Below are 17,325 nucleotides of genomic sequence, written 5' to 3'. Positions count from 1 at the left end.
ACTTAGATATAATTCCTCAAGACCTTTGCGCACCAAATAGATGCATTTCATATGTGAAAACTTTCTTTACACGTTCGTTTCATACAGTCATAAAGTTATTGTATATTTTCACCTCGTTTGTTTCTTTTTTGGCAGAAAAATTTTAAATTAGGCGTTTCGCTTAAAGAAACACGCGTAAATAATTGGCTTAGGTATCGAACCTGGTATTGCGAAATGTCCATTTGAAACAGTGTGTTCCCAAATGTCACTGCCTTAAATTAGTCATTAAACGCCACTGTAGCACGTAATAACAAACTAGCAGCTGGCAACCACTGACTATGCGGCGCCATTTTAGATAGTCAAGTAGCCAAGCCATTCCAAGCCAACTGACGTCAAAATGGCAGCGGCGGCCCTGTCAGGGGAGGTGGAGTGTATTGGTGGAAGTTCGTGGCCTTTGTTGTTTGTGTGCATGGTTAAAAGTGAGATATGTGTGAATCGTAGGTGATGACGCCTGGTAAATTGCCGTGTTGATGGGTGCACTGGGCTGCACAACGTTTTGACTGATCATGCATGCATTGTCACCAGTCGACCGCGGCAAGGTGTGGTTCGAAGCTGCCTGGAACACCAGATATCAATTGTGCTTCGAAGCAGCATGGTCCCAACGTGGAGGGATCTACTTCTGCATCTGACACATGGCCTGACCTCGGGCAAGTCAAGTCAACGCCCGTGTCGAGTGTACTGATTGATAGGCTGTCAGAGCGGAGCCTCTAACACTAATGAGTGCATCGGGCGCGATACACGTGGTGATGAAGACACTGTGTCAAACTTTCGAGGAAGATTACAAACGTAGTTGATTGACCTGTGTTGACTGCCTTGATACTGCTTTTCTTTTTTCAGACTATACGCCGACTCGAATGCCTGACAAAACTGTCAGTTGTGATTAATTACTGTTAAATAAATTTCAATCAACAAGCTTTGTTTTGTCACCTGACTGTTGATTAATACAGTATATATACACGAGACCTCGCAGGTGTTTTTCTTTTGATGTATGGAAATATCATGAAAAGAAGTAAATCTTAAGTAGTATCACTGCCCACAGTACCGAACCGGAACACAATCGTTGTTCTGAAAAGATACTGAAAAAGTCCTGAAGTGTTGTATTGAGGATGTGCTGAGGTTGTTATGTGTACGGACAAAGGGACGGGATTAGTGCCATTCTAGTACCATAAGAGGACATTCTGAGGGCGTCATATTGTCCTCACGAAAGCATACTGAGGACGTCCTGAGGTTGTGTTTGTGTTGTCTGGGATAGCCGTAATACTTAGTGAACGAACCATTAGATTTATCTTTCTTTTTCCTTTAAATAGTGAGGTTGAGGATTTGTACTTTGCAGTGAAGGGTTTAATTTTCATTCGTGCCTTGACTTGAGCCCCCAATCAGATAACCTCCTTTTAGTTAAGTCTACCCGCTTAAAGTCTATTTTGCCCTCCCTGTCCCTAAACCCCAGTGCTTTGAAAAACTCTGCGCCATCATCCTGAACTATAGGGTGAAGCCCTTTACAGAACATTATCAAGTGTTCGGCAGTTTCTTCTTCCTCTCCACACGCACTGCATACTGTGTCTACCCCTTTGTATTTGGCCCGATTTGTCTTGGTTTGCAACACTCCCATCCTAGCCTCAACAGTAGAGAACTGACTACCCGAGTATTATCATAGATCCTTTCCTTGGCAATTTCCTGCTTAAAAGTTCGATAGATCTCTAGTGCAGACTTCTTAATCATGCCAATTCTCCACATGTCAGTCTCCATTTCCTCCACTTTCTTCTTAACCAATAGTTCTTTTTGGTTTGACCACCTGCTGTTTTCTAAGTATTTACCAGTCAATTTCCTGGTTCGATTCCTCCATTTTGTATCGACATTCTTCATGTACAAGTAGCTGAAAACCTTCCTAGCCCAACGCTCCTCCCCCATTCCTCTCAATCGCTTCTCAAATTTTATCTTGCTGCTAGCTTCCCTGCCCTCAAATGATGTCCATCCCATATCACCTTGTACTCCCTGATTTGGGGTATTCCCGTGAGCTCCTAAGGCAAGCCTACCTATTCCACGTTGCTTAATTTCTAATCTTGCTTGAACTTCTGATCTCATGCACAAGACCGCATTTTCAAACGTCAGCCCAGGAACCATGACCCCTTTCCATATTCCTCTCACAACATCATACCTATTGTAATTCCACAGTACCCTATTTTCCATCACTGCTGCATTCCTGTTACCTTTATTCGTCACGTATATTTCGTGTTCCCTTAGGTACTCGGTTCAAAAAACGACGTGCGCGCCCCCTCGTGGTGTTGCATAGAAGGGTGACACCTGCGGCGGCACAGTTTGCAAACTGAAAAAAGAATCTAGTAACGTTGATCGAAACAGCGTTCACCGAGCAATATAGGGCCTTGTTCACTTTGCAGGACGTATATTTTGAGCAACTTGAGCGCGACTTTCTGCCTTTCATTCCCCGCATCGATGACAAAAGGAAAGAGTATTTAGAGCGGGTAATAACGGAAGTCGAGGTAGAAGAAGCGATTGAAAAGTTAAATCCTGGAAAATCGCCTGGACCTGATGGGTTAACTGCTGCTTTTTATAAAGAGTTCAAGCACGAAGTGAGCCCGATATTGACAGTTGTTTTCACTGAAGCATACAAATTGAATACATTGCCTCCGTCGTACCGGTCGTCCCATACTGTATTAATACCCAAAACCGAGGACGTCGACAAACTAAGATCTGTCACAGCGTACTGCCCGATAACTCTGACTAACGTAGAATATAAGATATATGTGAAAGTATTAGCACGCAGACTACCGACTGTGATTCAGGGTATCGCCGGGCTTAATCAAGCCGGTGGTACGAAAAGGAGGTCTTTTGTCACCAATATCCATAAAGCACGGAGCATACTGGAATGGTTTGATTATTAACTTGAGCGGGTCGCCATCCTACAAATCAATGTTGAAAAGGTTTTCCACTGCGTAGACCATAGGATTTTGTTTGTGATTTTAAGTTACGTTAATCTTGGTAAAGTTATCTGCGAGGGAGTGGCTCTGGCGTAACGAAACTGCACTACGAGATTGATTGTAAATAACAGACTGGGAGTCCCCATCTGTGTGCAACGTTCAGTTCTCCAAGGCTGCCCCCTCAGCCCCCTTCTTTTTTGTATTTATATTGAAACAATGTGCATGGAAATAATTAAAGACAATAGCATCCTTGGTTTTAACTTACAAGCAGTGGAAATGAAACTGCTGGCTTACGCAGATGATATAGCTACCTTCACGCGGGACCAGCGGGGTATCACACAGGCTGTCCAAAGTGTCCTTGAGTTCAGCCAAGTTACCGGTAGTGGCGTGAACTGGGGCAAGTGTCTTGGGCTCTGGCACGAGTCATGACCAGCGAAACTTGACCACTTTGCAAACATGCCTTGGGTGATGGTTCCGGGCAAGTACTTAGGCGTTCCACTCGACTGTTATCGCGATAGCGATCACTATTGGAAAGGGCAGGCTAATGATACACAAGAGAAAATGGAGAAGTGGAAAGGAGGTGCCCTTTCTATGTTTGCCAGAGCCACAATTTGCAACTTGTATTTCATCTGCAAGCTATGGTATGTTATGCAGGTCATACATTGCTCACGGACTAATGCGTAGAAACTGCACAGAATATCTGCGAGATTTATTTGGGCTTCTGAATGGAAGTGATGCAGTCGTACAAACTTGTTTCCACGGGTGAAACACAGAGGTCTCGGACTAGGCCACCTATTCTTACGCCAACTAGATAACCGGTTTTTGTTTTTTAGAGATGCGACAGACTCGTTCCTACGCACACTATGTCAACACAGACTAGCTAGAGCACTCCCTCAATATTTTGTTTCAACCTAACATTGTGTGGGAGGGATCGGGGTTTTTATAAAGAAAAATTTGTTCAGTGTAAGATTTCTTGCTGTACGTTTTCCACGAGAGATTCTGGCTACTGTCAGCCGAAGAGAACCTTATTTTGCATTATGCTATATGGTTTTTCCAGTACCTATGTACCGATCTTCATTCAGTGGAGGCAATGGTAGCGATGTTTTGAAGAGGGTAAAAAGGATGCAAGTCGCGCCGGGAGAAAAAGATTTTTCTTTAAAATGCATAGTGGGACACTGCCTGTTAAAACGTTTTTGGAGCTTTCTGCCTTGGGGTACGCTCTGTTTTATTTGTAAGCTGTCACAAACTGTAGATCATGTTGTTTTCATAGTTGGTAGGAGGTTTATTTTTGGAAAGTTTTGCAGAGATGAGTGAAAAAAGAATTCCCATTGGACCCGCATGGCATTAGATTTATAAATGTAGACAACGAAGACGGAGCTCCTGTTGATGCAGTTATGCTCATAGGCCTTCATTGCATATGGGGAGCGAGAATTGCAGGTTGCCATTTTGATAAGGATGGACGGCCGGCATGTGTCTATTTCAGAGAAAGCATTCCGTGGTCTCTTGATATTTATAAAGCGACACCGGAGCCATCAAGATGGTTTCCGTGACTGGAGCCTTTGGTGAGCTTTCGTGATATTTAGCTTAGCGAAACTAGCACCATCCTGGGTGACTGTTCAGTCATCATAGATATATTGTACATTTCATACTTTTAGATGCGGAAGCATCTTATACTCGCGCCTTGTAGTGCGCCGTCCGCACCGCTTCTCGAACATTCGACAGCTGACGCGCGCGCATGCGCCGTTGCGCCGTCGCCCACTCTTCCACCATCTGTGCATCCCTTCCTCCTCTACACACCGCGCGCGCTTCACTCCTCCACCATCTGTGCACCCTTCCTCCTCTACACACCGCGTTCGACATCTACAATTCTCCTGATTCTCCAGTGGACGTGCATGTGGCGTCGCGCTTCGAGAACATTCAACAGCTGACAGTGCATGCGCCGTCGTGCTGTATATATACTCAAGGTCGGCGCTCGCTCGCTCAGTTGCCGCTCGTCGGTTGGTTTGTACGGCGCGTCGACGTCCAAAGTCGCGGTGAAATGAATTCCAACGAATCCACAAACACAATGATCGACGTCTCTTCGACCAGCGCCGCCCTTTCGCATACGTGTGTACGTGTTCACTCATTTAACACCCCCTCCTACAACCACGTTAACCAATTTAGCCATCGACCCAAGTAAGTCGCAATTTAACACCCCATTTCACAACCACGTTAACCAATTTAGCCATCGACCCAAGTAAGTCGCACTTTAACACCCCGTTAACCAATTATATGGTCCGCATCCTCCTCAGTGTTCCCCCGAGGGAAGCTGCGGGCAATTTTTTTTACCACTTTCGCTTGTATTATGTGCTTGGTACCAAAGTCAGGTAATAAAGAAAAAAATGTGAAGGTGGCTGAGTGGCTACGTCTTTGTTTCATAACCAGCAGGGCGGCGTTTCGAATCCAGCTGTCCTCAACATTGCCACTTATATTTCGTTAGAGATATTATTTTTCTGAAGTTTTGTAGCAATCCACCTGATGGCGACTTGGTGACTCCCCTGGGTTCCCATTTCATCAAGTCGGCACCAGGTGGAGCGTGAGAGAGCTTGCGCTCAACATGGGGCCGACTTGGCGACTTACCTGGGTCCTCACTTCGCCAAGTCGGCATGAGGTGGAGCGCGACAGAGCTTCAGAACCTAAAATTTTATTGATATAAAAAAAGCCGACAGCGCGATTCGAACTACTTACCTCCCGGTTAAAAAACAGACACGTGACCTCTCAGCTACTGCGTCATACTGAGACAGACGCTACAATCTTAGGTTGAACCTTCGCCTTGTAGATCTTTGGAAACTGATAACCACTTATGACCTTAAAAAACGGTACGATTTAGCCATTCATGTAAAGATTTTTTAAATTTGATTGAAGGTCGTTCGCGGTTATCAATTTCAGACGACCCAAAAGGGGGATCCTCAGCCTAACATTGTAGGTTGACCGCGAGCATGTGGCTGTAGCTGAGAGGCTGCGTCTTCGTTTCATAACGACAGTGTTGGTGGTTCGAATCCAGCTGACGTTCACAAAGCAACTTATATTTCGTTGTTCATTATTTTTCTCAAGTTTTGTTCAGCTCCACCTGGTGATGACTTAGTGACTCACCTATGTTCCCATTTTGCCAAGTCGGCACCAGGGGGAGCGTGAGATAGCTTATGCTTCTGGAATCATCCCTTCTGATCAATGAAAAGATTAGAAGAAAAGGAGCTCAGTGGCTAGCAGAACTACATAAAAAAGATAGAAAGACAACTGTGAAATTTCGGAACCATCTAAACTCTCTAATAAATGAGACGAGCCTAGATCAGAGGTTTATAACTACAGCTCAAGGTGCTAGGCTAGAAGGGGACGAAGCTATTGAATATATAAGAACAAGGGTGACAGAAAAAGTTCAACAACAAAGGGCTTTATGCAACACAATAGACAAGGATGAATCAAGTGGCGCAATGGCTCCACTTTCACAACGAGAGTGGGAAAGGGCTGAGAAAAGGGTTCCTAGTAGTACATCAACAGGCCCAGATGGCATTCCAATTAATATGATAAAGACATTAGGTCCGAAGTCTAAGCAGTCTTTGAGAGAGGTAGTGAGCAAAATAATAATCGATGGTGAAGTTCCCGATGGATGGAAACTTAGCAGGTTGAGCATGATCTATAAAGGAAAGAGGGACAAAGCTGACATAAACAACTACCGTCCTATAACAGTGACATCAGTGGTCTACAGGCTGGCGATGCAGATTATAAAGAAAAGACTGCAGGCATGGATAGAGGACGAGGGGGTGCTGGGGGAACTGCAGAATGTGTTTCGGAAACACAGGAGGTTGGAAGACAATCTGTTCTCACTGACGCAGTGCATCGAAATAGCAGAAAATGAACACAGGCCCCTGTGGCTATCATTTTTGGATATCAAGGGAGCGTACGATAGCGTGGTTCAAGAGGAATTGTGGGGAATGCTGGACACACTAGGCGTGGAATATGTAGTCACTAATCTTTTAAAGGATATCTATAAAGGCAACAAGGTAGTTATAAAGTGGGAAAAACAGGTATCCAAGCCTTCAGAGGTGAAACGGGGGTTTAGGCAGGGGTGTCCCCTGTCACACTTATTATTCATGATGTACCTACAAGGATTAAAAGCCAAATTAGAGGGAAGTGAACTGCACTTCAATGTCTCTTTCGTGAAACAAGGAAAACTCATTGAAAGAACCTACCTGCATTGATGTACGCAGATGATATAGTGCTAATGGCAGACAACAAGGATGATTTGCAGAGATTGGTGAACATCTGCGGTAATGATGGAGATAGGTTAGATTTCAGATTCAGTAAGGAAAAATCAGCAGTCACAATTTTTAATGACAATGAAGGTAGTGAGCTTAGAATACACGAGGTCACGCTAGAGATAACAGATAAATACAATTATCTGGGCGTATGGATAAGCAATGGGGCCGAGTACCTAAGGGAACATGAAATATACGTGATGACTAAAGGTAACAGGAATGCAGCGGTAATGAAAAACAGGACACTGTGGAATTACAATAGGTATAATGTTGTGAGGGGAATAGGGAAACGGGTGATGGTTCCTGGTCTGACGTTCGGCAATGCGGCCTTGTGCATGAGATCAGAAGTTCAAGCAAGATTAGAAATTAAGCAACGTGGAATAGGTAGGCTTGCCTTAGGAGCTCACGGGAATACACCAAATCAGGGAGTAAAAGGTGATATGGGATGGACATCATTTGAGGGCAGGGAAGCCAGCAGCAAGATACAATTTGAGAAGCGATTGAGAGAAATGGGGGAGGAGCGTTGGGCTCGGAAGGTATTCAGCTGCTTGTACATGAAGAATGTCGCTGCCAAATGGAGGAAGCGAACCAGAAAATTGAATAGTAAATACTTAGAAAACAGCAGGGGGCCAAACCAAAAAGAATTATCGGTTAAGAAGAAGGCGAAGGAAGCTGGGACCGATATTTGGAGAACTGGCATGATTAAGAAGTTCGCACTAGAGATCTATCGATCTTTTAAGCAGCAAATTGGCAAGGAAAGGATCTATGATAATAATCGGGGTAGTTCTCTACTGTTTGAGGCCAGGACGGGAGTGTTGCGAACCAAGACATATCGGGCCAAATACGAAGGGGTGGACACGGTGTGCAGTGCGTGTGAAGAGGAAGAAGAAAGTGCCGAACACTTGATAATGTTTTGTAAAGGGCTTCACCCTATAGCTCAGCAAGATGGCGCAGAGTTTTTCAAAGCACTGGGGTCTAGGGACAGGGAGGGCAAAATAGACTTCAAGCGGGTAGAATTAACTAGCAGGAGGTTATCTGATCGGTGGCTAAAGTCAAGGCACGAGTGAAAATTAAACCATTCACTGCAAAGTACGAGTCCTCAACCTCACTATATAAAGGAAAAAAATAAATCTAGCTTTTGGTTCACGAAGTATTACGGCTTGGTGGCGCTAGCCCCAGCCCGATCTGAAGGGTACAGCCATATCAATCCATCCATACACCCATCTGCACCTAGTGGCGGCTTGGCGACTCACCTGGGTTGTAATTTCGCCAAGTCGGCACGAGGGGAAGCGCGACAGCGATTCAGAACATAAAGCTACTGAAAGAAAGTCGTTAGAGAGATTCGAACCACCGACCTCCTGGTTTCGAAACAGACACTCGACCTCTCAGCTACTGCTACATTGTGAGACTGGTGGTACAATCTGAAGCTAAACCTTCGCTTTGTAGATCTTTGGAAACTGATAACCACTTATGACTTTCAAAAATGCTATGATTTACCCATTCATGTAATGATTTTTTAAATTTTATTGAAGGTCATTCACGGTTATCAGTTTCAGAAGATCTAAATGGGGAAGGCTGAGCCTAACATTGTAGGCTGACTGCCAGCATGTGGCTGTGACTGAGAGGCTACGTCTTCGTTTCATAACCCCAAGGTTGGTGGTTCGAATCCAGATGACGTCCAAAAGCAACTTATATTGCGTTATTCACTGTTCTTTTGAAGTTTTGTGGCGCTCCACCTGGGGATGACTTAGTGACTCACCTATATTCCAATTTTGCCAAGTCGGCACCAGGAGGAGCGCGAAGGAGCTTGCGATCCACCTAGTGGAGACTTGACGACTCACCTGGGTTACCATTTCACCAAGTTGGCACGAGGTGTAGCGCGTCAGAGATTCAAAACATAAAACTTCATTGATAAAAAAGCCGACAGCGAGATTCGAACCACCAACTTCACGGTTTTGAAACAAACACTTGACCTCTCAGCTGCTGCCACATACCAAGACTGTTGCTACAATCTTAGGCTGAACCTTTGTCTTGTAGATATTTGGAGACTGATAACCACTTAGGACCTTCAAATAAAAAACGCTACTATTTACCCCTTCGTGTAAAGATTTTTTGAATTTTATAGGAGGTCATTCGCAGTTATCAGTTTCAGATGATCTAAAATGGGAAGGCTCAGCCTAAACTTGTAGGTTCACTGCCAGCATGTGACTGTGGCTGAGAGGTACGTCATTGTTTCATGACCAGGGCGGTGGTTGAATCCAGGTTACGTCCACAAAGCAACTTATATTTCGTTAACCATAAATTTTCTCCAGCTTTGTAGCGCTCCCCCTTGTGAGGAATTAGTGACTCCCCTGGGTTCTCATTTTGCCAAGTCGGCACCAGGTGAGAGAGAATAAAACATTTATTTGCGACCGAGGAAGGAGTGTCGTGAGTCCGGGATCCCATTGGCACGGGCTGCTAGTATCGCTTGTCACACGAGTGCCTCTTGGGTCTTCGGATCCGAGATGGACAGAGCTGTCTCCTACCCTACAGTGTTGTGCTGTGCTCTGGGTTGTATAGGTGGATTGTGTGGGCATTCCTATGCTATGTGGTACAGGGTGGTTGTTTTTGTGACGCTGAACCTGCACTGTGGTGCGTATGTGTCAGGACCTATCTTGGACAATATGTATGGATTGGGGTAAGGCAAGGTCTGCAGGCGACGCTACGCTACCTGAGATTCTTTACTGAGCTTTCGCCCCGGGGGCGATAGTTGCCGTGTTTCGAGTCTTTGATGTTCTAGAATATCTGTGTATGTTTGGAACGGGTCCATGCGTATAGCCGAGGGTGGGTGTGATATGCCGGGGTCGGAGGTTCGAAAGAGTAATTCTCGGGCCGAGGCATAGGTGAGCTCATTGCCTCTAACTCCGCAGTGCCGGTTATCCGTATCAGCTGTTCCCATTTGCCCCCTGAGCGTGAGGACGAGAGTTGTGTAAGAAGTCGATGCGCAATGGGGCCAATGTAACCTTTGCAAAAAATTCGGTAGGCTGCTTTTGAATCGTTTAGAACGAAAGCGGACCTTGGGTTTCGTAGGGCAAGGGCGATTCCTGCTTCTTCCATACTAGTTGTGTATGTGTCCTGTGCTGATATACAATCAACCTGTTTTTCACAATGAATGACGCTTGCTGTATATTTGCCGTTCACTGGTCCAGCTGCATCGACAAAGAAGGCGCCCTCAGTATCTGAGTAGTTGTCGTGAACTTTTGTCCGTGCCCGACGTCGATGTTCGCGGAGCTGAGGATGCATGTGGCGTGGAAGTGGTTTGATGATGAAGTCCTGCCTCCTTTCATGTGGGATACGTTGTTTTCCCCTTCTCTCAATGGGGGCTTCGATGCCAAGTTCTGATAGTGTTCTCCGTCCCGTTTTAGTGATGGTGATGCGCATGACTTGATTCGTGTGGTGTGCATGGAGTAGTTCTGATACGGTATTTTCGAGGCCTATTTGAAGCAGACGTCCTGTGAGGGTCCACGGGGGAAGGTTCAGAGCCTTCTTGAGAGTCACACGTATGACTCTGTCTATTTTGTACTCATCTGCTTTCAAGACCCTCAGGTAAAGAAAGCTATATGTTATGTGGCTGATAACAAATGCCTGAATGATCTTTCATCCCTCGTCGTCGGTTAGCCACCCGACGAATCATGTGAAAGATTTGTAGGCAGGACGTTTTTAGTTTATGTAAAGCTAATGAGTTGTTGCCCTGATTATTGATGTGGGCCCCCAGAATTCGGGTGGTTTCAACCTCTTTTTGCGTTCCATTGAGTTGTACGTTGAAGGATGTATTGTCAGATGCCTTATTTATATATACTAGGATTTCTGATTTGGGGGGGGGGGGAGCACTGCAGACCACTCTTGCGTCCTATCTTTTCTACGATGGAGGTGGCCTGTTGGAAGGCTTCTCTCACCTGATTCAGGTTACCAGACCGGCTCCAGATTGTGACGTCATCAGTATATATGGCGTGGCGTACTTGCGAAATTTTATTTAGGGCCTCCGGGAGGCGCTTGAGGGCGATATTGAAGAGGAGCGGGGAAAGGACAGCCCCTTGGGGAGTACCGAAATCACCCATGGTGTTCTGTTGATATTTAAGGTCCCCTATGCGGATAGTGGCTTGTCTGTTTGTAAGGAAGTCCCGCACATATGCATATAATTTTGAACCGCACCGGAGTTCCCGTAAGTTTGCCAAGATAGTGAAGTGCCGAACATTGTCAAAGGCACCCTTGAAATCAATTGCAAGAATGGCCCTTTCCACTTGAGTGGTACCACTGGGTAGGTTGACAATCTCGTGTTTTAGTTGGAGGAGGATGTCCTGCACTGACAAATGGGGACGAAAGCTGTACATAGTGTCAGGCAAGAAGTTCTCTTCTTCTAGATATTCGTTTAGCCTTATTTGCATGGCCTTCTCCATCACCTTACCAGCGCATCACGTGAGGGATATGGGACGGAGGTTATCAATATTGAGCGCTTTGCCGGCTTTCGGGATGAAAGTGAGCTCGGCCGATTTCCACTCTAGGGGAAGCGTTCCGGCATCCCAGTACTGGTTCATTTTATCTACTAGCAACTGAGTCATGTCATCGCTTACGTTAGAGAGCAGTCATATGTATACCTGATCGGTTCCCGGGGCGGTACCTCTCCTCTTGCTTTATATTGCCACCTTAATTTCGACGACCGTAAACGCTTTTGAAAGTTCTGGATTATCAGAGCCGTCATAAAGGGGTATGGATGCGTGGTCCCGCGCAGTGTTGACATACTTCGGCTCTAGGGCACCGAGTATGTTCGCATTGTTGCCAGGGAAGCCGTGTATAACCCTCTGAAGGCTTCTTCTGTTCGCGCCTCTGGTAGAGTGTGGGTCAATGAGGTGACGCAGGTCACAGGCAGATTTCGTATGGAGAGACCCTGTAAGGAAGTCGCATTTCGAGAAGCAATTTTCTTTAGCGAGTGCTGATGCGTATTTCTCTGCCTTAGCAGCGAGGGCGGCAATGCGTGTCCTGAGTCGGCGATTAAGCCTTTGTCGTTTCCAGCGTCTTGTGAGTTGGCGCCTGGCATCCCTAAAAAATGCAAGAAATGACGGTCGACCACTGGAGCTTCAAGTGTAGGCGCAACAGTTTTGGTAACCTCGTTGTTAAGTTCCAGGAAGGTGCCGGCGCATTCCGAGTAAGATGTGGGAGTTTAATGAAAGGGAAAGTTTTCTGTTTTGCGGAAAGCTGCCTAATTTATTAGCTTGACTGTCTTTTGATGTCTCTTGTGCCTGCCATACGATAAGGAAGTGTGAATGATGAAACGATTGCTCCTGAGGTTCTCTTGTGAGTTCCACCAGCGTGTCTGAGGAAGGTTAATACCCATCGTTAGATCATGGCATGTATCCCTCGAAACACTGTTACCAGGGTGAGTCGGATAGGCTGGTTCGGTGACGAGAGTGATACACTCGAAAAATATGAGGTCGTACAATTTTCTTCCTTTGGTGTCATCTTGCGGATAACCCCAGGAGGCGTGTAGGGCGTAAAGTCGCCTACCATAAAGCGGAGCATTTAGAGCTTCTTTCCTGGCTTTGCGGTCTTGAAAGGTTTGCTTATGAGACTTAGGTCGACTGTATAGGTTAAGCACGTACACAGGCTGCTGAGAGCGCTTGATAGGCAAAAGGTGTATGAAGATGTACTCAAACTGCGTATCACGTGGGTCAAGATCTACCGTGACAGCAGTGCAGGTGTTGTGAACTAAAGCGCAGACCGATGTGTTGTGTTTGCTGGCATGTGTTGTGTACGACGAAAACCTGATATCGGGGACTACAGTATCCTGTAGCACTATGATGTCGGGTTTGTGATCGAGCGTGCCTATGTGTTTTTGCAGCGATGCCACCTTGCGGTGAAAGCTTCTGCAGTTCCACTATATTATGTTTAGGCTTCGAGGGAGCTGCGTCATTATGGGTTCGAAGATGTCTCCTCCGAATTCCCGGTTTTATGCACTGTCGCGGAGATATCATGGCGCCCCGTGAGTAACTTAACAGGTGTTCTACCGTGCCCCTGTTCTAGCTGTGAGACGCTGCACTTGTATTTGCAGGTGAGGGCATCTAATTCAAGTAGCTTGGGCTGCACGGCTTCCTTGATTGAGGCCAAGCTTTGTTCCTTAATTTGTTGTATGGAGACCAAATTTATGTTTGTATGGAATTTATGTATGGTTCCGTATTTGTTGTAGCACCTGGCTGATCTGTAGTTTTAGGAGTGGTGTGAGCACTTTGACAACTGTATTTACAATTTGTTCGATCAGGTCTTGGTGGAATTTTCCGCCTGCGTCAAGCGAGGGAGCCTGAGTATCTGTTTCCATGGGTGTCATGGTAGATTGAAGCTGGGTTGTGCTGGGTGGCGGTTTACAAGATGTTTGTGACTTCACTAGTTGTTCTAACTGCTCTATCTTTTGTTGTTTCATTAGCGTCTGTTGTTGTTTGGCTATGATCTTTTGGAGTTGTTCGATTGACTGTGAGACGTCATCGTTCTTAGATTGGGTGGAAGCAACAACCTCTGCCCAGCTTACCAGTGGTGGCAATGTCTTGTTCATCTGCGTGGGCCCTGACTGCAGCGCCGAGGTTCCTGGGTGGTTCCTTGTCGTAGAGTTCGTTTGGGTCTCGAACTGAACCAAGATTTGGACCGTGGTTTAGACCGAGACTTGGACCGAGATTTAGGTCTGGATGAAGCACGATGAGCCCCTCTAGCTGAGTGCCCTCGGGAGGTGCTGCGTCGTTCTGAGCGTGAGCGGGCCCCGTTGTTGTTTGTGGATGTTTGCTCGCATGTGTCTCCACGTGTCGATGATACTGGTCGGGATGGTGTGTCCAATGAGCTTCGGTAGCGCTTGGGACGTTCCCTTTCTCCAATGATGTGAGTGCCGTTACCGATGTCGGCCCTAATCTGACGACACCATCCGGCTGGTGCCCAACATGAGAGGAGAAAGATGTCGACCTTTCCAATCATGAGTGTCTAGCCTGCTGTCGGCACCAGGTGGAGCAGGAGAGAGCTTGCGCTCCACCTGGTGGCGACTTGGCGTCTCACCTGAGTTCTCATTTTGCCAAGTTAGCACGAGGTGGAGCGTGACAGTGATTCAAAACATAAAACTTCATTGATAAAAAAGCCGACAGCGAGATTCGAACCACCAACCTCCCTGGCTTTGAAACAGACACATGACTTCTCAGCTACTGCCCCACACTGAAACTGACGTTTTAATCTTAGGCTGAATCTTCGCCTTGTAGATCTTAGGAAACTGATAACCACTTATGACCTTCAAAAAACGCTACACTTTACCTATTCATGTAAAGATTTTAAAAATTTTATTGAAGGTCATTCGCGGTTATCAGTTTCAGAACATCTAAAAGGGGAAGGCTCAGCCTAACATTTTAGGCTGAAGGCCAGCATGTGGCTGTGGCTTCGAGGCTGCGTCTTTGTCTCACAACCACAAGGTTGGTGGTTCGAATCCAGCTGACGTCTACAAAGCATCTTATATTTCATTATGCATAATCTTTTTCAAGTTTTGTAGCACTCCGTTTGGTGAGGACTTAATGACTCACCTGGGTTCCCATTTCGCCAAGTGGGCACCAGATGGAGTGCGAGTGAGCTTGTGCTACACCTGGTGGCGAGTTGGTGAATCACCTGGGTTCAAGTTTCGCCAAGTCGGAACGAAGTGGAGTGCGACATAGCTTCAATACATAAAACTATTGATAAAAAAAGCCGATAGGGAGATTCAAACCACTGACCTCCCCGTTTGAAACAGACGCGCGACATCTCAGCTACTGCCACATTCCGAGAGTGACGCTGCACTCTGAGGCTGAACCTTCGCCTTGTAGATCTTTGGAAACTGATAACCACTTATGACCTTCAAAAAATGCTACGATTTACCCATTCATGTACATATTTTTTTATTTTAATAAAAGTCATTTGCACTTATTAGTTTTACAAGATCTAAATGGGGGAAGGATCAGCCTAACATTGTAGGTTGACTGCCAGCATGTGACAGTGGCTGAGGATTCCACGTCCGGCTACTATCGGGTGCGGACGCGGATCGTTGTGCTCCGCCAGGGTGGTTCATGTGGCCCAGCTTGGCCGCTGTATCAGGCTTACGGAAATGTCGAGCAATGATTATCAGCTAGTTTTGCTCCAGCTTCCAACAGGTACAACTGTATGCAATACTGTGTTTTTGCATGGTGATGTAAAGGCTCCCCCTACCGAGTTGGGCATTTTCGTGATGCACTCGATCATCCAAAGCTGATGCTAGATGTACGCCAAGTTACAATTGACGTGACGTCAGACAAAAGTTGAGCCTTATCAGGGGTGATAAGAGCCTCAACTTTTTTCGCTGGTTTTGACCATGCATTGCGGGAAAGCCAACTTCTGAGTGGACACTTTAGCTTGGTACAAACGTACAGTACGCCACGTGACAAGACGTGACGTGAGACAAAAGTGGATACTTATCAGTGGTGATAAAAGTCTCACCCCTTTTTTTTTGATGGTTTTGACGATCCATTGCGGGGAAAACTAACTTCTCAGGGGACAGTTTAGCTCTGTATAAAAGCACAGTATGGCCAAGTAACAAGGTGTGACGTAAGAGAAAAGTTGAACCTTATCAGGGGTGATAAGACCAACTTTTTTCGTTCGTTTTGACCATGCATTGCGGCAAAAGCTCCTTCTCAGGAGAACCTTTAGCTCGTAACAAACGTTCAGTACGCCCACTTGACAAGGCGTGATGTCAAACAAAATTTGAGCCATACCAGGGGTGACAAGGACCTCAAAACTTTTTGCTGGTTTCAACCATGCATTGCGGGGAAGTAAACTGATCAGGGAATCATTTAGCTCGAAACAAATGAACAGTGCGCCCACGTGACAAGGCGTGACGTCAGACAAAAGTGGAGCCTTATGAAGGGTGACAAGGGCCTTAAACTTTTTCAAGGGTTTTGACCATGCATTGCGGGGAAGCCAACTTCTCATGGGACACTTTAGCTCGGTAGAAACGCACAGTATATCCACGTGACAAGGTGTGACGTCAGGCAAAATTTGACCCTTACCAGGGGTGATAAGAGCCTCAACATTTTTTACTAGTTTCGATCATCTATTGCGGGAAAGCCAGCACACCAGGGGAACTCTTGCCTTATGCTTCTACCATTGTAAACATCATCACCCCGATGACCCCAAGCAATGGGGTATAGTCGTATGTTTGTTTTATCAAACGAACTGAGCGCATTGTCGCATTCTTTTGCTACGCTGGGAACCTTGTAGAGTGGCCTATCATTCTGCAGCAATGATGTGTAGGGCGTCAGCCCCCAACGCAATCAACGACTAAAATCATGTGTCTGTGCGTGTTTATGTCACCTAGAACAGATATAAACAACAAAAAACTATGTAACTTACTGTTTGTTGTTTAAGAAAAAATAAACTCTCATATAGTGTTGGGAGTCGAACCTAGTTCCTCCACTCAAAAGGCAAATGTATTAAGCGTTAAGCTATGCGCCAGCATTTGAAGAGCGTGAACGCAAGTAAGCCAGATAACTGCACTATACCGGGGTAATAATAACAGTAATATTAACAATAATAACAGTAATAGTAATAATAATGCTTCGTGCGGGGTCTTTATTGCGTCATGTGTTACTGTATGGGCGACGTGAGTGGGCCAGCTGGGATGAACCATGGTTTCTGAAACTGTTTTTTAATTGTAGTAGAAGTGCTATAGCTTAACTGTGCTACACCTTTACTCATGTTTCGAAATAGAGAGATGCTGAGGGAGAAAGTTTGTGGCCCATTCACAGCGTGGAAGTGGCCGTACACCGAAGCTGTTCATGCATGATGATCGCCTTGCGGCAATCCTTGCGGCGACCCTTGGTTCCCTCAGTATAGTAGCATGAATCCTTTCTTACCGTGTTGCCTCGGCGTCGTGAACTTGCATTTCGTAGCCTCCGCTGCACAAAACACTGCGTCTTTGACATGGTGACATCTATATGGCGTCTGGCGAGCTCTTCTTATGTCCTGAAGACGCCGGTATATATTTAATGAAG

The sequence above is a fragment of the Rhipicephalus microplus genome, chromosome 6 (genome assembly GCF_043290135.1).
Source record: "Rhipicephalus microplus isolate Deutch F79 chromosome 6, USDA_Rmic, whole genome shotgun sequence".
Taxonomy (NCBI): domain Eukaryota; kingdom Metazoa; phylum Arthropoda; class Arachnida; order Ixodida; family Ixodidae; genus Rhipicephalus; species Rhipicephalus microplus.
The sequence above is the reverse complement of the archived record's forward strand: the minus strand, read 5'-3'. Positions refer to the sequence as shown.